Here is a 27,042-nt window from a genome sequence, read left to right as displayed (position 1 = left end):
TAAATGCATATACAAGTTAGAACCTAAGATTTTGGAATTGAAGAGAGTTTAGTAATGGGTGTTTGAATCTGCCTTTAGTTTTGGTAGATGTTTGGAAGAATGTGATTTCTTACCTAAATCTCAAGGTAGGGCTACAAGGAAGAGCCCTCATTAGGTCTGTCTATTATTGTTAGAGTAAATAATTAATTACTAATTATTTATTCTATTTACTTAAGCTTACTTAGGTAAATGCATTAATTAATTACTAGTAGTCTAGGAGTTTGTTATAAGTTGTTGAAAATATGAGAGTTTGTTCTCTCCTAAGTCATACTTATCCTCTCACCTTGTTCGAGGACTTTCCACCTCATGTGGATGTATGCTTAGTTGTCACACTTATCTCCTAGCATCTTCTAGCTTGTTCTAGGAGATTCTATGAGCTCTTTATATTCAAGCTCCCTCTTTTTATTTTCATAACATATCACATTCTTGTTGTAAATACATATTTTCTTGTGTTTGCATATTTTATCTCTCATGTCCATTTAGGGTTTTTTCCTTGCTACACGCTCTTCTCTCCTTGGCATCCCTTTGACAAGTTTTTGCATGCAGGTGATTTTGGGCATCTTTGGAGTTGGATTTCATCAACTCCAATATGGTATTAGAGCCTCCCTACTATTGCTTCAATGAAGGATTTTTGAAGCCATGATTTGGAGTCACAAACCCTAGTGTGTTTGTGCATTTTTCTTCAAATCAGGGGAACAACAAATTTTTGGAGCACTTTTAGCCTAAAAAAATGCTGCCATTGGATTCAAAAGGTTCTTTTCAGCTAGGATCAATATAAAATTTGTCAATTTTGGAGACAGAGCTTCAAGAGGAAATCTTGTTTTGTTTAGGAGGCCGTACAGATGATTTTAAGGGCATTTATTATGATTTTATTTTAAAAATTGCAGGGCTGCCACTGCACCACCATAGCCTCACCTACGTACCACCTAGGTACCACCATCACTGACAATGTAGCCACAGGGTCGTTGTTGCGCGATCTCCACTCCGCAGCGACTGTCGCTCAGCCAACCCAACGCCCTCCTAGTGGTGCCTCTATTCTATGGTGCTGCTCCACCTCCTTTGCTTAGGTGCTTTGGTGGTTCCTCTACTCAACCTTTGCTCACCGTTAGTGCACTGCTCATGCATAATTGGCACCCTATGTATAGTCACCAAATCATTTGGGACAGTCAGCCAGTGCGGGGGTGACACGTGGCCTGGGTGCCACGTGGCACCTTGCCACGTGGACCTTCCACGTCACCCCTGCCACGTCAGATTTTGCCACATTGCTGCCATGTCGACCTGTCACATGGCATTTGTTTTTGCTACGATGACCATTTAGTGACCAATTTAAGCCCATAGAATGCTGACATTAGCATGACATCATCCTACATCATCATTCTTCTTGCACCTCTCCTAGGTCCTTTTTGACCTACTCTTGGTTTTTTTGCCATAACTTGAGCATACAGAGGTATTATTCCAATCTGAAAGAAGCATTGGAAAGCTGGTTCAGAGACAGAGGCATTGGTTTAGGTATTTTAAAGTTTTGATGGATTTTTAATGCCCTTTTTAAAGTTAAATTCTAAAGTTCTATTTTTGACTCCGCCTTGCATATCTTTTGTGTCCCATGTCAATTTTTTGAAAAATTTACATTTTTGGAAAGCTGGTTCTATCATCTTCTTAGAAATGTGGTCCTTTTCCTCAATTTTTGTCCCATGTTCTTTCTATCATTATTTTGGCATTTTTGGTCCATGGTGGATATCTTGGGTGTTTTAGGTCCGAGGATCATTTTCCTAGCATGGTTTCCTTTGTTTTGGGTTGTACTTTGTTTTTTTGCAGCTTGTTTTTAGTTTTGATTATTGTAGCTATCATTTTGAAGCACTTTTATGTATCAGACTAAGATAAGGTGTCACTTTTTCATTTTGGGTTCATGAACGTTGTTTTTGAGTCAATTGTACATGCACTATTTTTATAAAGCACCATGGGGGGATAGTTTTTTGCTATTTTAGGCATTCTCCCTTTGTCAAGTGAGTGTTCCTTCCATGAAATTAGCCCCATGTAGCTTTAGTGTGATCGTGTCTTTATAGGTGTTTGTACCCCTTCGTCTCTCATCATTCTTGGTTCATTTGTAAGAGACTTTGGCCCACCTTCTCAGTTGCCTATCATCTCACCTTGTCTACATTAAGGGGGGGGGGGGGGATGGGGGCTATGCTATTGTTCTAATGCATCTATGGTTTAATGGTTCATTAGTGTGAGCTATGTATTCAATGGTTGATCCTATATACAAGGCGATTGTAGTGGATGGCTACCTATGCATTTCGGTGAGATGGATCATCTACCATATAGACACACTTAGTTCGTGCCTTCTTCTTCCATGGAGGTTCTTTAGATCAGTAGTTTTCTTTTAGATGGTAGAGTTTTGTAGCTTCTTCATGCTTTAGTGATGCTCTTCATGATCACTCCTTGTTCCTATTTTAGGGGATATTTTCCTAGTTGGAGGCTTCTTCAGTTCTTCACTAGGTTCTTACCTATTTTGGGGGAGGGTTTTTCCCACATGGTTTTCTCTCTTTCCTCATTTATAGAGGTTGCATTTGTACATGGGTACCTAACATGGCCTTGTTTCTGGGACCCATTTCTACATTTCATCTTAGTTTTGTGACCTTTAGGCATTTCCCTAAGTTGCACTTAAGGGGGGTGTTTGAGTAAATAATTAATTATTTATTATTTACTCTATTTACTTAAGCTTATTTAGGTAAATGTATTAATTATTTACTTGTAGTCTAGGAGTTTGTTATAAGTTGTTGACAATATGGAAGTTTGTTCTCTCCTAAGTCATACTTATCCACTCACCTTGTTCAAGGACTTTCCACCTCATGTGGATGTGTGCTTAGTTGTCACACTTATCTCCTAGCATCTTCTACCTTATTCTAGGAGATTCCTTGAGCTCTTTATATTCGAGCTCCCTCTTTGTATTTTCATAACATATCACATTCTTATTGTAAATACATATTTTCTTTTGTTTGCATATTTTATCTCTCATGTTCATTTAGGGTTTTTTCCTTGCTTCACGCTCTTCTCTCCTTGGCTTCCCTTTGACAAGTTTTCACATGCAAGTTATCTTGGGCATTTTCAAAGTTGGATTTCATCAAATCCAACAATTATGTCCACCATCACATCTACAATCTAACATACTTTATGGGCATTCAGTCTCCTCCATAGTGTCTATATAATATTTTTTATGTACTCTCCTGATAGAAGTTGTGAATGGAAGTTTGTAAGTTGAATGTAAAAATGTGTAAAAAGTTATAGAATGTTAGAGTTGAAGCTTACTCAGATGTTCAATCAATGTAATTCTTTATTTTGATATACAAGCTTGTGTGTGTCTTTTTTCTGCCCCTCTTCATACCTACATTTACGATATGGAATCAAAAAATAGCGAAGACTTCGTGAACATGGTCTTGATGAAAAGCAATAAAGACTTAAGGAAAATAAAAAGATGTAAACATGATCTTTGTTCATTGAAAATGATCTAAAATTTTGATAAAAAACCCTTTAGAAATATCAAAGATGCAAATATGATCTTTTTTCATTGAAAGTGATCTAAGTATTGCTCAAAAAACTTAAGGAGGGAGGTTTAAAAAAATTACATGGTCTTTATCTAGAATCATGTTGATTAGAAAGCCAACACTATGAATTGAAAAGAAATCTCTTTTGTATCAGATCATTAATAGAAAATATAATAATTATAAATTACTGAATATACACAACTAAAACTAAAACTAATCTTATAATGATATTTGATGAAGTGAAGAATTCATAGAACATACTAATTCCTCAATGCCCCTAGAAGACTAAAGAAGAAATGTCTTCTTTCTACATCATTTGTGTTAGTTGGTAGCAATTTGTGGTCTCCCTTGGATGTCCTTGAATTGAACAAAATTCAAAATTTTTTAAGAGAAACAAATGGATGGATAAAGAGAAGAGACCAACTATACTTTACTATATTAAAGATAGGTTCCAAATTGTACCATTGCAATAAATACGGTGATAGGAAGAACAAAAATGATGGTAGAAGTGTCTCCATCCACAATGTGTTGAATGTGAGGTTTCAAATCTACAAAAGATTGTAATTTTGACAGTTGTGCAAGGATAGCAAAAATTTTAATGATCTTAAACTACATTTGAGAATGGTCTGCAAATTAACCAGCAAAAAATCATGAAATATCATAAAATATTAAAATTAAAAGGTGAACTTGGCATTTGGATACAATAACTTGGCATGTCTCTCAATTTACAAAAAAAGTTATCAAATGCAATCAAACAGGATTGTAGATAAATAGAAACAATACAATACCTTGGAGAGGAATAATTTGAGGTAATCCAATAGAAAGCCATTCTTTTGAATACTTCATACACTACAACTAAATTTCATATATAAATTATTTTGACTATGGCATCCTTCTACATTGCTTGAAACCAAGAGATTCACATAGTTAGTTGTCATGCAATCATAGGTTAATGTTGAGATTCACTTGGTTTCAAAAATAGTTTAATATTCTCTACTAATCAAGGACAACCACATGAAGGTGTAAGCTCATTCTCCCCCCTCGCCTTGCCCCCCCACCACATCTACATTCCCATTAACATCTAAAATTTATTCATTCTATTAATAAAATAGTAACATTCATGAGTTATCACATGATAACTTTGATTAAAACATTAGTTTCATTAAAACATTCATATTAAGATTGAAACATAAGATTCATTAGAACATTCACATGAACATTCAATAGAACATAAATAAAAAATCTATACATAAACATCAGTCATTATCAAATAAGTTACATAAGTTTACATGAATAATTTCTTTTTTCTTTTTTTGTCCTTCCCTATATTGTTGCAGAGGCATATGCATGTCATCATCGACATTTCTTCTCACCTATGGATGTGCACTTGATGTCCTCTACAAAGGTTGGTCCTCTACAATAACAAATAAAAGGGTTAATTTTTTTAATAAAAAAATTGAGACTTTAAATATTTTAAAGAACATTGCAACACTCTTTACCTTGTTCAACCACATCATCTTGCCCATTGGCTTGGACCTCAACACGCTCATCATCTACATCCTCTGTAACTGCAATACAAGATGTTTTCTTAATTCCAACACATATTATAGTTAAATTTGTATTACTACAACAAATTTAGTTTAAAATGTTTACTTGTAATAATAATTCAGAAATAAAAAATCAAATAGAAAATGTTAACTTGTATATACATTGATATTATTCTTCATCCATCTCATCATTAGGATCATCATCATCATCGACATTGTTACTGTTGTGGTGTCCACAACACACACCCCATTCCTCACTAGGAATGGGGGACCCCCTACTTTTTTCGACTCCCAGACTCACAATTCAAGAGTTAGGAGAAGAATTTTTGTTTAGAGTCCAAAAATTGCAAAAAAAAAAAAAAATTAAAAAAATAGAAAAAAAAATAAAGAAAAAAAAAATTTTTAAAAAAAAATTAAAAAAAAAAAATCAAACGCGCTGCGCCCCATAGGAAACGTGCTCACGCCACCCTCGAAAGGTTGCACGCACTTGGAAGGCCGTACACGCACCTTCATGGGCCACGTGCACGCGCTGCCCTTGGAAGGCCATGCACGCCGTCATCTAATTTCACTCCTTAAAATAGTGAGCCTTCAACTGCTCAATTTTAGGGATCGACAAAAGTTTCGGCTTGAAATTTTGAGCAAAAGACCTCCAAAAAGGTCATTTAAAAATGCTTAGAAAATTTGTGAAAAAATATGAAAAAGTTGCAAACATTTGATCGTCTTGGATAATCTGGATCACATGGTTTCTCGCCAGGAAGGATTGGACAGGTGGAGAGAAAAAAAAGGTCAAAGATACAGAGGTTGGACACAAAGCAAATCAGGTTCCTCATCTTATGTAGCTTTTCGGGACAAGATTCAATGCAGGTGCCTTGAGGTTTTTTGATTGAAGAAGTAGAGGGAGTGCAAGTTTATGAAAGTAATTAGCTATAAGGAGGGTGTAAATCATCAGAAAGGGGCATGGAGTATATACAAAAAGTGATCTAAAACCTCATTTGAACAAAACCTAGAAACCATTTTCAAAATTGAGAACTTTGATTTTTTGGTGAATTGAGCTCTGCAGGTCTACAGATCCGTAGCTCCACATTTTCATGTAGCTCCGCAATTCAAAGGTGTGCTGACAGTTGACTACCAGTTCCAAAAATAGCACTTTCCATGCATTGAGAGCACATTTTGATGGTAAGTTTAACACCGACACACGCCTAGTGAATGGGCAACTTCTATTTTTGGTGTCTCCATGCACTTCCACTTCAACTAATGGCTTCCTCCTACTTTCTCTCTCATTCTTTCATTATTTTTGACATGTAAAGGGCTCATGCATCCCATTAATGAATAAAATATGGATGGAGTCCCTCTAAGCACTAATTAGATTACCAGTTTGTATATATTTAGTTTGTTTTAATGTTTTAAAAGCATTTTATTGCATCAAGATATCTCTCACTCTCAACACAAATTGAGGAGATGATTTCTTCTAAATACCCCATTGTAAAATGTAACAAGGGCCACCATTATTATGCAATAAAATTATGCTTTTGGTGCTAGCATTCGGAGTGTATTTATTCTTACCTAGATGTGTCATTGTTTTATGGATTTTATTCATGAGATTGTGATTGAGCCAAAGGTTTATTGCATTGTTTCTGGTTGTACGATCTTTTAGTTCTAGTGTTTGCTACAGATATATGAATTCCATTGACATAACAAGCTTGAGAATAGATCACCCGATTGTGTTTACATAGCTTTTTGTCTCGCATGAGTGCACTTTTCGTGGCCTTGCGATTTGATGAAGAGTGAAACATCATTCAATTTCTTACAGATTCTCACCGATGATTGCATTAGTGGATTCTAGGAAGCGCTACTCCTGTTTTCATTGGTTTCCTACCGATTTCTTCAAAGGTTTAACTCGCAACGTGTTGTGTTCTGTAGCTTATGTCCATTTAGGAATTTCACTTTCAAGTTATTTGATTTCATGTTATTTGCTTTTAGTTTCATTATTTTCTTTGCTAACCCCCCTATTAGAATAGGATCTCATACTAGCTGCATTGTTAGATTTTCATTCATTGAAAAATAGAAAATACAAAAAATATTGTTCTTTTGGTGTGATATTTTGAGACAGCGAATAGATTTTACTTGATTCCAAGGTAAAAGAGTTTTTTGGAACCAGCAAAGACCTCCTCATGAACATTCACATTTATCTTCTACTGAGCGGATTTTGGTACATCGCAAGACAAACACTGAACCTTAGAGTGGATCCTTTAAAATATTTTCTTTTCAAGAGAGGAATTACACTATGGATTCCTGTTGTTGACCTCATGCAAAATGAACACCCAACAATTACCACCACTATCGTGGTCATCATTGTCATTGTTGGTGTTTTTACACTACCAAGTAATAAGGATACCTGATACCAAGAGGATGAAGATCAAAATAACCTACAGATTAGTTACTTCCCATAAATAGCTAGATGTTCTTCGGATCTGGACCCAACTTCAACAAAATCATAAAAGATTTTCTATTCTTTTGGCTCTGCAAAACCAAGGAAAGTGCACCTTGGGGATAAAAGATTTCAAATCTTGGTACTACATTCACATTTCATGCATTTCATGACATTTTAAAACAATATTCATCCCCTATAGTAGATTGTTCACAATTCTTCTCAGATTTACAAATACTTCTGGGCAATAGCAGCTAACTAAGACTCAGAGGTTAAATGTAAACAAGTATTGACCAGCTATGACATTCTTCATACATTTAAAGTAAAAGTAATTTTAATTTTAAGATTGTACTTGATGCTTATCCATGATTTATTCATATGTAAACATAACCAGTTGACTAGTGTCTCATCCATTGGGATTCAGAGTCTATCCAATTTCTTGACATAATTGACTACATTACAATTAATATCATCAACAATTCTTCCTAAAACTCATTCTTATGCATATCCTTGTTACTAACTAGAAATCCTATCACATTCACTAAAGCACTAACTTAATCCATTTAATTAAAAGCAATCGCAAACTGATATACAACCTATCCTAGTTGCATTCAATTGAGAAAGGCTTTTCCCATGCAACCTCAAAGTAACTAGCCAATAAAAATGGAGACAAGATTCAAGGAGAAAAGATATGGTGACAGTTCATCTTTGTATTAATTCTCTTAGAAAATTATATAAAATTGAAATAGAACTCAAAAAAATAAAGAAAAAACCCCATGATCTTAGAAGATTAATGCATTCTCAGATTTGTAGAGAAAATACATCACAAAACTTCCATCAAGGACTGGACTGAATAAACCTTAGCAAAACTAAAAGTTATACAATGACTCGAACCCTTTCTCTAGCCTTGGAATCTCACTTATATAGTATGAGATGCAACAAGCTTCAAGCATAGAGAATACTGACAACTGTCCTTAAGATAGAAAGATATTTACAAAGTTACTTTCACAAAGGACAAAAATTGGTGCAACAGAATGTCTTTCATCATGAATATTCTCTTGTAGGACCACTTTTGCTGCACTTTTCATTGTTGAGGAGTTTATGATTGGTTTTTATGTTGTTTTTCTTCCTCAGAGTCTGTGACCACTTGACTCAAATGTGATGGGCCCTATTTTGGTACTTGAAAGCTAAGCTAAACTTGAGGTTCTCCATCCACATCATCTTGTACTAATAGATTGATAGTAAAAATTGGTTGTCCTATTGTCAAATCATCTATTTGGGCCTCTATGCTTGTAACTATAATCGGTGACTTACCTCTATCCTCTTCTACTTTTATTGATGTGTCAATTATTTACACTTCATCCTATTCCATTTCATCATCATTAGTTTCACCATATTCCAATTGTTTTGCATGAACAAAATCTGTTGTCCACTTGTCAAAAAGTGTGTCATTTGGCCAATTAAATTGTAGGATATCATGCTATTTCTTGATCACATATTCTCCAATTTGTGAATCTCAATAAAATCTTCTTTCAAAGAATCATAAAATAATTGCACTTTTAGCACTTCTTCACTTGTGCTTGCCCACCATGCATTTCCCTTTTCATTTATAATTCCTTTCATCTGAAGACATAATAGGTTATTCAATTCATAGGCCCATTCCTCTTTATTCTTCAACCTATTCTTTCTATCCAGGGCATGGGGGAAAAGTCCAAAACTTTTACTCTTATATTTTTCAAGATAATTAATGATTCTCCTTTGTAATGTAGTTCTCTTATCATCAAAATTTGGGATATCATTAGTCAATTCATAAGTTTCTTCTATATGTTCACAAGACAAAGTAATAATTGAAAAACACAAAAGAGTGACATCTTTGTCCCTCTTGCTCCATTTATTGACAATTGACCATAGAGCATCACCATTTATTTTCAGCTCATCCCATATGTTTATTACTTTTGCTAATTGTTCATAAAAAATTTCCCAACCAATTTTATCAATTAAATACATGATGGCTTTCCTTAATCTATCTTCATACTGGATATCTAGTTCTACATGCAATGCCCATAGTTTACTCTTTTCTTCTTCAAAATCCTCTATAGTATAATACTGAGGTCTTTGTGGTGTATCTGGAATTTCAATAAGAGGACTAGATTTAAAAGGCTCCACTGGTGGGTGAGGATAAGTAATTCTAGGCCTACTAGATTGTCCTTGGTGTCCCATCAACTTATTTTCAAGCTTAATTCACTTTTGAACTTCTCTATTATAAGCAGCCAAAAATTTCTCATACTTATCCTATAATTCTAATCTTTCCCTTTTACCTCTTTGGGTTGTGGCTAGGGCGAGATTGGTTGTTCCAACACCTAGCTCTACAACTTTTTCACTTGTAGTATCATCCACCCTTTTCACAATTAAATTTCCTATCAAGCTAGTATCATCAGGTTAGGAAGAGCTAGTTCTAGATCCTTTTCTCATTGACCAAATTACTAATACGACATGATCATCACTAAAATTGGCACCTTTCAATTATTTCTTCATCTTTTCTTTTGCATTTAACTTTTTGGCGATAGAATTAAAAACCATTGTATCAGCAATGTCCCAATTTGATAGCAGCAAAACCCCAGATGATTTGATCATTTTCCTCCCCTCTTTAGGGGTTAAGATCTTAAATTCTTGCATCATTTCCTCCTTTATTTGGTACTGTAGGTCTACCTCCTCCATATTAGGATGCATTTTTTTCATCTTATTACACCTTTCTTCAAACAATTGAATATTGGTCCTACATGCAAACTGATAAAAGGCTCTAGATTTAACAAAATTATCATCATAAGTGAATTCATGGTTGGCTTTCTCTACAACAGGGTCCAACTCCTTTCCTCTATAGTCAGCAATAGTTAACTCAAGGATTGGCATGGGAGGTTCTTGAGGATTTCCCTCTTCTAATTCCATGATAGCGATAAAGAATCCCCCTTGGGATCCCAATTGTTCCATCTACTCCTTAGTTAGTTGTTCATCTCCTAAATGTAATGGGGGCTGAGTGGGTGAATATTCCTTTGTTTGAGCCATCTATTTTTATTCTACCTTCTACCTCTTGGGCATGGGCTCATTAGGTCTCTCCTCCAAAATAGCACTAGTTGACCCAATTATTTGTTTTCCTTTATCCACTACAGGTCTCTTATTCTGAATTACATTATAGCCATGTCTTCTTTGAATCACTAACTGCCCTGATCCTATTGCAGGGGTGAAAGAATATTTTATCATCACCTCTTGGGCTTTATCAGGATAGGAATTAATAAAAAATATTTTCTTCTCATTCATTGCCTCCATGATCTCTAGAAAAGTGATCATCAATTTATTTAACTTATCAGCCTCTGTCTTGGCATCTTCTAGAGGCTTATAATTCTTATCAAAATAATTAATAAATTCTAAAACCCTATAATAAACTCTCCACTTCTCCTTTTTAATCTCTTGCTCCTAAAGAGAAAATTCATTCCTTATTATGTCCTTAGGGAAGTAGTGCTGATGGTCCTTGGCACCAGTCTTAGCCCTTTGTTTGAATATATCAAAAAATCCCTCACTATCATTGAAATGAACATGGAAAATAGCCATTTTATACTAGTCCTTGGAAAACTTATACAAAAATAACCAACCACCCTTGGTGATTATCAACTGGTGAGAAATAGTACAAGATGAGAAAATTGAGCCTATAGACCTACCAGTCAATTGTGCTTCCTCCAATCCACCTATCTGCCATAGTGTTTCAGCTATCCTTACCTTTAAAGGTACTTAGTAAGGAAGTACATGGGGAGTCCCTTGGAATCCATATACCCTAAAAAATATAGACATAGGTTAAGGTATGATATTTTCCCATTTATGGGATACCTTCAAACTAGTAGGGTTGTCCATAGGCCTAATAAATTCTAGCAGTGCCTTAGAAATTCTGGGATTGTCCCTTAATATGAGGCTCCTTAACTTGGATGTGAAGCACCTATCAAATCTAACAAATCTAGCCTCCTCTGCATCCCAGGTCATGTATACGCTCTATAACTAGACAGGCAGAGCTTCTTCCTCATATTCTCTATTTAAAGCCATCTCTTTTTTGAAGTATCTAACCCCTTTAAATAAGAACATATGCATCAACAATGAATAATGGCCAAATATTTTCTCAACTTTTCCCTTTTCAATCCCATATAAACCTTTATGAATCTCCTCTACTATATAAGATGCAAAATAAAAAATGATATCCACACCAAAAGAAGAAATCTAGGTCATTATGTACATGAACTTTATTAGCATAAAATCTTGTTCATATTCACCAAAAACCCTACATAAAGTCATGTAAATGTCTATGGCCCTAGTGGTGAAAATTTTCTTCTTGAAAGGCTCCTTACTTGATCCTCTCAATGCACCTTGCCTTACTCGATCCTTTTTGGACAAGTATTCTTTTTCCAATCCCTAGAAGTTAGTGACCTCATGATAATTTGTGACTGGCTCTAGCCCAAAAACCTCTCAAATCTCTTCTGCATTAATTCTTATTAGATATTCCCCATTTACTCTCCTTAATATCTTGGCTATGGGATCATAATTTAGATCTATGGCTATGAGAAGGTTTGAATCCATGAAAACCCTAGGGACTACTAATTTACCCAAATAAAAATTCTAGATATTTCTGTGGGGGGCAAATAACTTCCTCTCTGAGAACCAATTCTTAAATAGTTGGAGCCCTATTTTAGAAGTAATAGCATCGCTAATCTAGTTCCTCTTATCATATAAACCATCTACAATCTTGAGTCTAGGGTTCACGAGAATTAGCTTTTTCATTTGGGCTAACTCATTTGTGGACTCAGTTAATTGTTCCATGAAGTCATCATGTATATTCCTACTAGCATATTCTACTTTTCTTGAAAAACCCTTCCTTGGAGGCATATTTGATGATAATAATGAAACAAAACTAGAATTCTCTAAGTGATATATGAGCTGAGATACTTACTTGCTTCTCTTGTTTCTTCTTTGAAATCTGTAGTAAATTGCTGATATAGAAAATTCTTTCACAATTCTACTAGGTGGGAAAAGCTCTTCAACAGGTTCTTGCTCTTAGAAAATTAGAAATGTTTGCATGAAGAAAATCTTTGAGTTTTGCAATATATCCTTGGTTTTTACTTCGCATAGGGAACCTTTATTCTCATAAATGGATCATAGAGAAAAACAAAGTAGCACCACCTCCCAATTTTAAAAACAAGCCATCAATTTTTGAAAAATCTGACAATTGAGGAATAAAATCTTTAATGACTCAGCTTCAACCCTCCAAGTTGGTGGTCAACTTAATTAAATCCTTCCACATAAACCTTTTGTTTCAAATCTGGCAACTTACATCAAACCCACTTGTGCCTTTGGACATGTGTCATGCTCTTGCTATGTCACCAAGGGTAAACATAGAGCAACATTCCATGGTGACAAATCGAACATCATTGATGATGCTTTGATCAGATAGTTAAAAATTTACGATTATTCATTGTAAATATGGTAGACCTAAATTATTTCACTTTGGTCATCATGTCACTAGCAGTAAAGTTCAAGCAAGTTCTCATAGCTACAATGTGACCACTGTCAATCTTGAAGAGATCTAATGACACAGATCAACAATAACTTTCTATTAGTGTGCATCCTCAATTGCATCTAACACTTTTAATAAGCTGATGTGTTGATGAGGCTATTAATGAAAGGTAAATTTATGGCACCATATTTAAGCTTTGTTTCATCATATTTCCTTTTCATGGGCAGTTGCTATGTCACTTGCAGTAAAGTTCATCAAGCTTTCCACAGTGACAAGTTCACCACCATCAATCATAGGGAGATTCGACGGTGTGGGTAACTCACCTTGAAATAATGTTTACTTATTAACTAGGTCTCACATGTATCTATTCCTCAGTTGCCATGTTGCTAGTGGTAAAAGCCATGTGATTTCTTATACTGACATAGTGACCACCATTGATCTTGAAGAGATCTGACGGTTAAAGATTATTTTGGGAGCTTTAGGAAATGATGCAAATAAACTTTAACAGGTTCCTATAAACATAAATGGGGAATTTAAAATGACTTCTCCCACTCAAATAATTTGAATAGGCACATAACCCAAACATTTTCTTAGGGAAATAATTTAGGGAAAAAAAATTAGGGTTTTTATAGGGTCAACAAAAGTAAAAATACCAAACCCTAATTTTCACAAAAGGAACTTGGGACATTCACTTTGAATTATATTTAGATAGACATGAAGTGAAAACATGACCAATAGTCATCATCATCATTTTCATCATCATCATCATCATCATTGTGATTAGTAGAAGCATCACCATCATGATCAGTAACAATATCATTTACTTCAAGAGCATCAATGACTAACTCTCAATCATGATCCACTTCTTCTTCTTCCTTGGTATCTTCTTCTTACATTACATTATACTTTATCAGCCTTCCCCTTGGATCATGTCTAACCACAAATGACCAGCCTAGTTTATGTGGAACCTTTGAGTAAAATACCTACTCACATTGGCTTGGAAGAACATAGGGCTCATCCCCAACTAGCTCAAACAACCTTGTATTAATAATTGGAAATCCATTGTCATGCTCAATAATAGTTCTATCAGGAACATTTTGATTGAGTCATAGTCTGCACCATTTGATGATGAAGAGAACTAATTTGAAGGAATTAAAGTCATAGTCAACTATATCAACCAAAATTTCATAATATTGATTTTGAGATTGTCCAGAACATAAGTAATTTCTAGATGAAATATTGGTGATGTAGAAGATTTCACTTATCCCAGAATCACAAGTTCTCATCGTGTCATCTAAATCTTTGATGGGAAATTGATAACCATTGTAGAATATAGTCTTGTGGTGTTTAACCTACAATAATGTCAAATATGTATAAATTATTCCACCATGAGTTTAAAAACATACAGTTGATTAAAAAACTTATAAGTACTTAGAGATCTCTTAAACCATATGCTAAAACTATTTCCTTTTGTGTAGCATTGGGATCTCCATTAAAATGAGCCTTTTAAACCAATGTAGACACATATTCCAATTTGAATTCATGATCATAATGTTGACATCATTCAATCTTGATGTTTGCAATAAACAAATGTATTGCATCACACTCTTTAGTAGCTGTACAAAAGTAAATAGATGAATTAGAACAAATTTATTTTGAAGATTAAGAATTAATTAAGTACAATAAAATCTCATAATTTCTTACCTTTCACTTTCCTAAATCTACCTTTCCCTACCAACTACTCCCCTTCAAATTTTTTAATGGAGTCGAGATCCCAAATGCAATCTATATGGGTCTTTACTGCAAGATTAAGAAGATATTGAGTAATGTACACCATCATTTGGTATGTCATATATCCCTCAATCATAGAAACCTTAGGAAATTCTCTTTGTCAAACAAAACCCTTCAAAGATTCCAAGTGTCTCTCAACCATCCACATTGACCTAGGTTGTACACGTCCACACAATTCGATCTCCTCAACTTGGTGTATGACGTAGTGTTTTTGTACATTGAAAAAAGTTGAAGGTAAATAGTATTGCATTTCACACATTAGTAGAGGAATTCTTTTCTTCAACTATTTTATATCTTCTTTATGGATTTCTTTAGATGACAACCATCTACAAGGGATTGAAGATACAAAAACATATAAATATGAAACTTTACAATATATTACTTGTTTGATATATTGAACAAATATCACTACTTACCTCGTGTATTTTCCAAGATCATATATAACTTGTTTGACATTATTGTCAAAGTCATTTGTGAGTGATAGGGGTAGCACATATTGCAACAATTATCAACTGATCATTTCATTCTTTTCTAACGTAATACAATGAAATTTGAATGCAATTAGACAAATATATTGTAAATACAAAATACCGTGACTTACCTTGATGAAGGTATGCCAATCATGTGTTTTTAGCACTGGGCAAAATTCACTTTTCTTTGATATGAGATTGCTTATATTTGAAAAAAATCCTATAGGAAATCTCACTTTTCATATGACTTCTTTTATGACATTACTTTGCTGCTCCATTATTAACCAAGGAAGGGAACTTGCATTAATCTAGTGTCCATTGATATTTGATTCAATGATATTTTTCATTACACGATTGGAATCATGAATGCCACTACAAATTTTGGAAAGTTTTTCTTTGTCACACCTTCCATCCAATATTTTCAATAGTGTCTTTGTTACATTCTTTCCAATATGCATGGTATCAAAAAAATGCACAATTTGTAACTGCTCATAGTAGGGTAGCCTACTAAATTCTTTGGGATAACATTTTAGTCCCTTTGGAAGGTGGTTAGTATTGATGCCTTGACAACCTAAAATTCTATTATATTCCAACTACCATAGGTGAGGTGTCATTCTTTGTGGCTTTGATGTAGTCTCTTCTTCCCCATTGAAAAGATGTTTTTTGACACTTCAAAACTTATGTTTTTGTGGAGGAAGTGTCTATTCTCATCAAACACCTTCTTTTTGAAACTTTTGAAATGGTGAGATTTTATCTTTGGACTACAGATTGGACATGAAAATTTTCCCTCTATTTGAAGACCTACAAGATAATGATACAATTGGATTAAATATGTTCTTTTTGGGAATTAGTATTATTGCATACAACTAGATTTCAGCATAACATACCACATAAATGTGTCAACCCTAGGACATCATGAATTGTCCACAAAAAAAGTGTATGGAATTGAAATTGTTTTTGTCCAATTGGTCTAGAGATATCATACATAGTTAAAGCATTCCATAACATCATCAACTCATCGATAAGAGGCACAATATATACATTCATATCTTTCACTTGGTGCTTACCTAGTTGAATGAACAACATTAGATAATTATTGTGGTCATTTCACTCCAAGACTTATAATTACATGTAGGTAACAATAAAATTATTAAATACCTAGAACAATCATTCCCAACATAATGTGATCCCTCTTTATTGACATCCATGGAGGAAGGTTATTGTTCATAAAAAAATAGGCTAGACTGAGCAAACAGATCTCATCTCTCTATATGGATTGACACCGTCAGTTGCTAGAGAAAGCTTGAGATTTTGAGGTTCTTTAAAGTGTGGCAAATTTTCCTCTATGTCCTTAAATGTTGAACGATTTGAAGGAATTTTAATAATTTCATCTCGACTTCTATTGCATGAATGGTAATCCACAAATTGTGCCAAGCTATTGCACCTGAATAATCATTTAAGATGCAGAATAATGGGGATATAACGAAGAACCTTGCAAGGAACCTTTTTTCTCACTTGATCATCTTGATATCTACTCATATGGCATTTGGGGCATTTTGTTGCATTTTCATGTTCTTTATGATAAATTACATGATCTTGAGGACAAGCATCTATTGATTGATACCTCATTCCAATATGTTTCATAGTGGCACATAATTGTTCGTATGAGTGAGGGAGAACATTTGTTGGTGGTAACAAATAGTCACCTATCAATCTAAAAAAAAAATATTAGACATTAGTATAAAAAATTTTAAAGGTACATATTTCACCTTTTGTAGAATATAATGATGTATATCACAAACCTTAGCATACATGACATTGTTATGTTGGATAAACCATTGATAAGATTAAAATTCACCAACAACAATATAACAGAGAGAAGAGTTGATTGGGATCCTTTGTATAGAGCTGTGTTTGACTTATTGAGTAGAGGTATATCATGGATGGCCTCAATTTCATCCTCATCCTCATCCTCATCCTCATCATCGTCATCATCATCATTAGTAGTAGCAGCAACAACAACATCAACAATAGTATTAAATTTGTCATGGATCAATGTATTCATACCATCATCTTCAAATGTGTTTTCTGGTGCATGATCATCATCTTCCATGGGATCTGTTAGGATAAACCACGGACAGAAATAAAAACTACATGCAAATATAACCAATAACAAAAAATAATAGAACACACAGAAATGAACACAAGGCACCAAGATTTAACGTGGTTCACCCAATCCCTGGGCTACGTCCACCAAACAGCAAGTCCGATCTTATTACAATCCAGTGATTACAACCTGATTACAATCCGTAATCCCTTACAGCTCAATACCACCGCAAGAACCAATTTCGTATCACCACACATGAAAAAATACCCAACCCTAAGCCCTTTTTATACAAGTATTAAACCACTTTAGGGTTATAACATGTCGGCCATATGTTGGCCATAATATGTCGGCTACCATGTCGGCTACTTCCAAAAAAATTTTTTTTTGGGCCGATGCCCCGAACCCCATTATTTATGAAGTATGTACAGTAATTTCCTGATCAGTCACCACAATCTAACAATCTCCCACTTGGGGACTGATCAGGCTCCACACTAAACAACAATCTCCCACTTGGAGACTGATCCTGTAGCAATACAACTACCGCATGGGGCTCCCACTGGATCAAACCACCCTGGACTCTGATGTTCTTTTATTCACATTTAGTCTAAAAGACCAACTGAAGCTGAAGAGGAGTTCAACTTCTCCCTTGTGACAACCTTTGTCAATATATCTGCTGGATTTTCATTGGTATGTATCTTCTCCAGCTTTAACTGTCCATCCTCCAAAACTGACCGAATGAAATGGTACCGCAACTGTATGTGTTTGGTCTTAGAATGCAGAGCTGAATTCTTAGCAAGATGAATGGCACTCTGACTATCTGTGAACAAATAATTATCCTTCTGAGGATGTCCCAATTCTTCCAAGAAGAACTAAAGCCATATCATCTCTTTGGCTGCCTCTGTAGCAGCAACATACTCTGCCTCTGTAGTGGAGAAAGCATTAATCTTCTGTAGCCTAGAAACCCAGCTCATGGCTGCCCCACCAACAGTAAAGACATAACCTGTAGTACTCCGCCTGGTATCAATATCCCCAGCCAAATCTGAGTCAACATAGCCCTGTAAATTAGTAGTAGAGCCCCCAAAGTGTAAACACTTATTGGATGTTCCTCTCAAATATCTGAGAATCCACTTGACAGCATTCCAATGCTCAAAACCTGGATGACTCATATACCTGCTAACGACTCCCACTGCATGTGCAATATCTGGCCTAGTGCATACCATAGCATACATCAAACTTCCTACAGCTGAAGCATAGGGTACCTTGGACATCTTATCCTCCTCTTCCTATGTCTTGGGACACATCTCCTTAGTCAATTTCAAATGACCAGGTAAAGGTGTGCTGACAGCTTTAGCATTCTCCATAGAGAAACGTTGCAACACCTTCTCAACATAATCAGCTTGAGATAGCGTCAATGTTCTGTTCTTCCTATCTCTGCAAATCTTCATACCAAGGATTTGTTTTGCTGCCCCCAAATCCTTCATAGAAAATGCATGTGCTAACTGGCATTTTAGCCCCTTAATATGATGCATGTTAGACCCAGCTATAAGCATATCATCAACATATAGACATAAAATAATGTAGCTATCATCATCCAACCTCTTAAAATAAACACAGTAATCTGAATGACACCTGTTATATCCATGCTCATGCATAAAACTGTCAAATTTCAGATACCATTGCCGAGGTGCTTGCTTCAGGCCATATAAACTTTTCTTCAATTTGCACACTAAGTTCTCCTTACCTTTGACCTCAAAACCCTATGGCTGAGCCATATATATTTCTTCATCCAAATCACCATGAAGAAAGGCTATTTTAACATCCATCTGCTCTAAATGCAAATCTTCAGTAGCCACAAGACTTAAAACAGTACGAATAGAAGTCATTTTAACAACAGGAGAAAATATCTCATCAAAATCAATTCCCTTTTTCTGTGCAAATCCTTTTACAACTAACTTGGCCTTAAATCTTTTCTTACCTCCTTCCTCTTCTTTCAACCTGTAAACCCATTTATTCTGTAAAGCCTTTTTACCTGCAGGCAACTTGCACAAATCCCATGTCTTATTTTTGAGCAAAGAGTCTATTTCATCTTTCATTGCAGACTCCCACTGAATCTTAGTATCCACCTGCACAGCTTCATCATAACTTTCAGATTCACCAGCATCAGTAAGTAAAATAGAATACAAAGAGGGAGAAAACCTTTGTGGAGGTCTAATTGGCCTTGTTGACCGTCTAACATTCACTGGTGTATGTGGTATTTGTTGTTGCGGTTGTTGCACATCATGAGGAATGGCTGGAACATCAGCTTTTGGAGTATCATCCAGCACTACATAATCATCTTCTTTCTTCTCATGTTGCTGCAACAGATCTTTGTACAACACTTTTTCATTGAATATGACATCCCGGCTTCTTATAATTTTATGATTTTCAAAATCCCAAAGCCTATAACCAAATTCATTAATTCCATATCCAACAAAGACACATTTCTTTGATTTAGCTTCTAGCTTGGTTCTATTTTCAGAGTCTATATGAGCAAAAGCTTCACAACCGAAGGTCTTGAGAAAAGAATAACTCACCTTCTTACCAGTCCATGCTTCCTCTTGAATACCATAGCCCAAAGGAGTAGAGGGACCTGTATTAATCAAATATACTGCAGTATTGACAGCCTCTGCCCACATGTGTAAGGGCAACCCAACATGCAACCTCATGCTCCTTGCGCGCTCCATTATAGTCCTCTTCATGCGTTCAGCCACTCCATTTTCCTGTGGAGTCCTTGGAATAGTTTTTTGTCTAAGAATACCATTAGTGGAGCAATAATCTTCAAATTCATGACTGCAATACTCACCACCATTATCAGATCTGAGACATTTTAATTTCTTACCAGTCTCATTTTCAACCAAGCATTTCCATTTCTTAAAAGTTTGAAATACATCAGATTTCTGTCTAAGGAAATAAACCCATACTTTTCTAGTTGCGTCATCAATAAATGTAACATAATAATGAGAGCCACCAAGGGAAGATACCTGAGCCGGTTCCCATACATCTGTATGCACAAGCTCTAATTTCTCCTTTTTGTTTTCCTTCCCTGTCTTTACAAAACTCACTCTCTTTTATTTTCCATACACACAACTTTCACAGAAATCCATATTCACACATTTTAGACTTGGTAAAACTTTCCTTGAATGAAGTACTTTCATACCTTTCTCACTCATGTGCCCAAGTCTATTGTGCCACAACGTTGTATCAGAATCTACAGCAGCTATTTGTTCTCCCTGCTCAACTGCAGTAATTGTTCCTGAATATTCATTTTTCTCTGAAACAATCAAAGTAGAAGGAACAATATGACCTGTACAAAGATATAAGGTGCCTACTTTCACACCTTTTGCTACTACAAGGGAACCCTTTGAAACCTTCCAACTTTTATCATTAAAAGTAACTACACAACCCTCATCACTGAGTTGCCCTGCTAAAATTAAATTTCTACTTAGTTTTGGAACATGTCTTACCTCATGTAGTAGCCAATGATTCCCATTCTGCAACTTAATCTTAATTTTTCCCTTTCCAACAATCTGACAGGGTTCATTATCCCCCAAATAAACAAGCCCAAAATCCCCTTGGACATAATCAATGAAATAACCTCTATGAGGTGTAGCATGAAAAGAAGCACTAGAATCTAAAACCCAGGAATCATCAACACTCTCTAAAGACAGAAGAAAAGCATCCTCTTTGGATTTGTTACTTACCACATTTGCCTCTTTGTCTCCATCTGATTTATCTCCTTCATTTTTCTTTCGAGTCCAGCAATCTTTCTTTTTGTGCCCTGGTTTCCCACAGTACCAGCAATGATTTGGTCCTCTCGATTGAGACCTCCTCCCCTTTGACTTTCCTCTTGATTTCCCACGATTTCCAGAGTTACTTCCTCTTTCAGTCGTTCTACCCCTGCTTTGTGCATTTAAAGCACTTCCTGATGTAGATCCACCTGAAGATTTTCTACGAGTTTCCTCACTTAAAATAACATCGATCACATCATCATATTTTAGGGTACTAGATCTAGGAACAGAATTACTCACCGCCATTACCAAGCCATTCCAGCTTTCAGGCAAAGAACACAAAATCAAGAGAGCCCTAATCTCTTCATCAAAATTGATACCCACAAAAGATAATTGACTAGTAATAGTATTAAACTCATTTAAATGATCTGCAACAGATCCACCTTCTGCCATTTTCATATTAAATAAACGCTTCATGAGAAATACCTTATTTGAAGCAGAGGGCTTTTCATACAGTGTCGCTAGGGTTTTCATCAAATCTTCTGTCGTCTTTGCTTTTGTAATATTAAATGCCACTGATGGTGCTAAGCATAACTGAATGCTTCCGAGTGCCTTTCTGTCCAAAAGATCCCATTCAGCCTTTGACATAGTTCCCTAATTCTTGGCTTTTCCTTCCAACGGCTTCCATAAATCCTTCTGATATAAATAGTCTTCCATTTGCATCTTCCATAACTGGAAGTTCTGCCCATTAAACCTATCAACCCTCAGCTTACCATCATCTGCCATTGCTCCCACTCAACCGTGAGACTCCCACTTAACTGTGAGACTTTCCTGCAGAGGATAACTGAGAAACAACTAGGCTCTGATACCACTTGTTAGGATAAACCACAGACAGAAATAAAAACTACATGCAAATATAACCAATAACAAAAAATAATAGAACACACAGAAATGAACACAAGGCACCAAGATTTAACGTGGTTCACCCAATCCCTAGGCTACGTCCACCAAACAGCAAGTCTGATCTTATTACAATCCAGTGATTACAACCTGATTACAATCCGTAATCCCTTACAGCTCAATACCGCCGCAAGAACCAATTTTGTATCACCACACATGAAAAAATACCCAACCCTAAGCCCTTTTTATACAAGTATTAAACCGCTTTAGGGTTATAACATGTCGGCCATATGTCAGCCATAATATGTCGGCTACCATGTTGGCTACTTCCAAAAAATTTTTTTTTATGAAGTATGTACAGTACCCCCGAACCCCACTATTTATGAAGTATGTACAGTACTTTCCTGATCAGTCACCACAATCTAACAGGATCATTATCTTCTCCTTCAATACTCACACCTCCATGTTCCTCCATATTCAAACCTTTGTTTTCCTCTGAGATGTGTTGGTCCATATCATGTACTACCCTAGGGAGATCAACCTATATAAAAATGATGATAATCAAACCTCCATTTTTTGGTTCATAAGTATATTAAATGTGAAAATAATATAACAAACAACTTACCAATTGATGATACTCTAACCCCCTTCAGTTTCACCATTCTCCCAACAATGTCTCTTAGCTATTTTTATTTTGATTCTTCTTGTCTTTAAGCCATTAGAATGCTTGCAAGGATAGTAACATTTGTCATTGCCTAGTCTTTTAAAGTTAGACAATAATCTAGTGATTTGTCTCCCTATTTTGATCAAACTCCCTTGTATTATCTGACATGATCCTTCTTCATAGGAATAACTTATTCATGTACCCTTATTGAGTTGGTTGTACTTAATGTTTATATCTGCACATATGGTTTTGAAAGAAACATTTGGTGTAATCAATGTGTATATCTACAAAAATATTAAAAATGTTGTACTTAATGTTTATATTTGCACATATGGTTTTGAAAGAAACATTTGGTGTAATTAAAGTCTATATCTACAAAAATACTAGACATGTTGTACTTAATGTTTATATCTGCACATATGGTTTTGAAATAAACATTTGGTGTTGAAATAGTACAGAAAGTGCTTGACATGAGAGGTCTGCAAGTGAAGGTGTTGGCCATTATTGAAATAAAAGTTATCAAGGATCAAACACCCATGCCCCTTGTCCTCTATCCCCTTCCTCTTCATTCCTCTTGTTTTCTTGAACATTCAAGGAGTTGTTCACATGATTCCTCATTAGTTCACATTTCAATCAAATTCTTTTTTCCTTCAACTTAGCCATCTATTGGTTTATCCATGTGCAAGTGAATGGTGTTAAACATGAGTCATTATTGTGTCAAAACTTCATCTTTTTTCAACCAAACTATAGTAGGAATTGGATTCTTTCTTGTTCTATCATGATCACCTTGGAAATAACATCTACATTTTCTTAAACCAACATATTCTAATATCTTAAATTTTGGTTTCTTAGATTTGTACATTTGAAACATTTTGCTAGTTTTTATGTACATTCTTTATCTACTTTCTCCTTTCAAAGTTTGTGCATGGGATCTTTAAAGAAAACACACTTCTCATAAGATTCTTACCTGCCAATTTATTTCATTTAATATGTTAAGATGTTAGGATTTGTCACGATCACCTTGGAATTTTTCATGTATTGCATCTACATTTGCTTTGCCATTAATTATAAGAGTGTTTCAAGGTTGGAAACCACTTCAAAATCCTTTGCATGGTTTAGAAGTAATGTCATTATGGTAGAGGCTTTTTCAAGGGAATGAGCCTTATGATTATGGCATTTGCATAGAAGTAGAACTTTCTTCTTCAACTCCTTTGACTCAACTCTTCACTGAAGTTATTCTTCTAGTAGTGAGAATAGCTTCTACAAATTGTTGGGAGCCAACAGACCCTTAACCTATGCTACATTTTCTAGATAGATGGGAGAAGTTACTATTGGATTCAGTACTTCATAACATTTTGGATCATATAGTGATGCCCAAATTAACAATAGAAATAAATACCTTGGATCCTCATAGGGAGACTATGCCAATACATGCATGGTTACATCCTTGGCTTCCATTCTTGGGCCAGCATATGCAACCTTTATATCCAACCATTCATTATAAGTTGGGGAATGCACTTCATTCCTAACATGCAAGTGATGCATCTACATATGAAAATTTATCCCCTTGAAAAATTGTATTTGATCCTACTAGCTAGGAACAACTAATTGCTTAAATTATTTTCGATTGAAAAATTATTTCTCCATCTTCAAGTAACCTAAATCCTTACTTCTCCCAGTTGTATTGTTTCTCTATTGTTATATATTTTATAATAGATTTTCAATTTCTTTTTCCATGTTTTTATGATGCATAAAAAAGCCCATATCATTTTAGGATAACACTAAGGAAAGTAGTTGCAAATATATGAATAAAGAACTCAAAAAGGAGTTCAATTAAATAAATACTTTGTGTTCCCGATGTTATTTAATGAAATACTAAACTAGCTAATCATCATATACTTATAACGATCAAAGTATGCACATAGTAAGATCTTGGTACATCAAATTTCAAAAAACATAGAGGGAACAAAATTCAAATAGGGAGTCATATACTATCTAACTATAATTATGAATTAAACATAATATCAAATACAACCCTGTTTACAATATAATATCATTTAGTATATTTTATTACTCCACACCAAAATTAATAACCTTATTTTTACTATACAAACTTTTTGTTAGTCAATAACCATTTTCTTTTATAATTTGGGAAGTCATCCCCTTGAATTGGGCATACCATGTTTCTATCCAAGTAGTATCAGGATAGGCACAAAAAACTCCTAGAATTGTTGTTCATAGACCTAGTGGATATTCATGCACACCCAATTCAAAATCTACTACCATTAGATCTCTCTATTTTTTATAATCATATAAGAATTTGGGTTATTGTGCTCAACCCATGAGCACTCTAAGAATTATCTTATCCCGAATGTTAGCCAGGTATATTCTATTTCTCCTTTGGTTAAATCAGCAAAAAGACTTAATCCCCACATACCTTTCAATAATCAATTACTTTCAGCGTTGAGATCATTGCAATTCATTTTATTAATGGTCAAATTTAGTTTGTATGATTACAAAGGAAACTATTGGAATGAATTTGTTTCTTGATCAACATCAATAAGCTAGAGAGTAAAAACTCATCCATACCCCAAAATGACCAAGGAAATCAAAGGCTTAAGAAAACAAAAAATGGAGTATATCTTAGAAGTAGAAGATCACCTACCATTTTGTGGAGCTAAGAAAAGAGTCCAGGGTTGAAAAAATTGAACTAATATTAGAGAGCTCATGTTTTCAACTCTATTTATTTTTCTGTTCAACAAAATAGAAAGAGTTTGTATAGAAAAAAAATCATTCTATGTATTCTTTAATATCTTCTATGATATGTTTTCATAAAATTTCATGCAAACTTTGCCCATTTTTTATGGTCTACATTATTTTTTTGCAGGATCTTGAGGTAAGTCACTTAGCATGGGTTGAGTGTGTTTTATTATTTTATTATTTGGATTTTGGAATATGTATGTAGCTAGATCATTTTTTCTATTGTGTAGATAATATGTAATAAGCACCTTAAAAAAAAATTCTTTGAATATATAAAGATATTTGTTATGATATGTTTTTGTAAAATTTCTTACAAGCTCTGCCCATTTTTTGTGGTTTGCATTATTTTTGTGCAGGATCTTGAGGTAAGTCACTTAACACGAGTTGAGTGAGTTTTATTATTTTATTATTTGGATTTTGGAATATGTATGCAAATGGATCATTTTTTCTATTGTGTAGACAATATGTAATAAGCACCTAAAAAAATCTATCTTTGAATATATAAAGATATCTGCCATGATATGTTTTTGTAAAATTTATTGTAAACTCTGCCCATTTTTCATGGTCTGCATTATTTTTGTGCAGGATCTTGAGGTAAGTCACTTAGCACGGGTTGAATGAGTTTTATTGTTTTATTATTTGGATTTTGGAATATGTATGCAATTGGATTATTTTTTTCTATTTTGTAGATAATATGTAACAAGCACCTTAAAAAATTTCTCTCTGATTATATAAAGATATCTGCTATGATATGTTTTTGTAAAATTTATTGTGAACTCTACCCATTTTTTGAGGTCTGCATTATTTTTGTGTAGGATCTTGAGGTAAGTCACTTAGCACGGTTTGAGTGAGTTTTATTATTTTGATTTTGGAATATGTATGTAGCTAGATCATTTTTTCTATTGTGTAGATAATATGTAATAAGCACCTTTAAAAAGTTCTCTTTGAATCTATAAAGATATCTGCTATGATATGTTTTTGTAAAATTTCTTGCAAACTCTTCCCATTTTTTGTGGTCTGCATTATTTTTGTGTAGGATCTTGAGGTAAGTCACTTAGCATGGGTTCAGCAAGTTTTATTGTTTTATTATTTGGATTTTGGAATATGTATGCAACTTGATCATTTTTCCTATTTTGTAGATAATATATAACAAGCACCTTAAAAAATTTCTCTCTAAATATATAAAGATATCTACTATGATATGTTTTTGTAAAAAAATTTGCGAACTCTGCCCATTTTTTGTGGTCTACATTATTTTTGTGTAGGATCTTGAGGTATGTCACTTAGCATGGGTTGAGTGAGTTTTATTATTTTATTACTTGGATTTTGGAATATGTATGTAGCTAGATCATTTTTTTTGTTGTGTAGATAATATGTAATAAGAACCTTTTAAAAAAACTCAGTTAATATATAAAGAGATAGATGTTTAGAAGGAAAGGAAAATAGCATTTACATACATACCTCTTCTCACCCTAG

This window comes from Cupressus sempervirens, chromosome 5 (assembly GCF_028749045.1).
Source record: "Cupressus sempervirens isolate cs-2001-9-10 chromosome 5, ASM2874904v1, whole genome shotgun sequence".
Lineage (NCBI taxonomy): Eukaryota > Viridiplantae > Streptophyta > Pinopsida > Cupressales > Cupressaceae > Cupressus > Cupressus sempervirens.
This window is presented reverse-complemented; position numbering follows the sequence as displayed.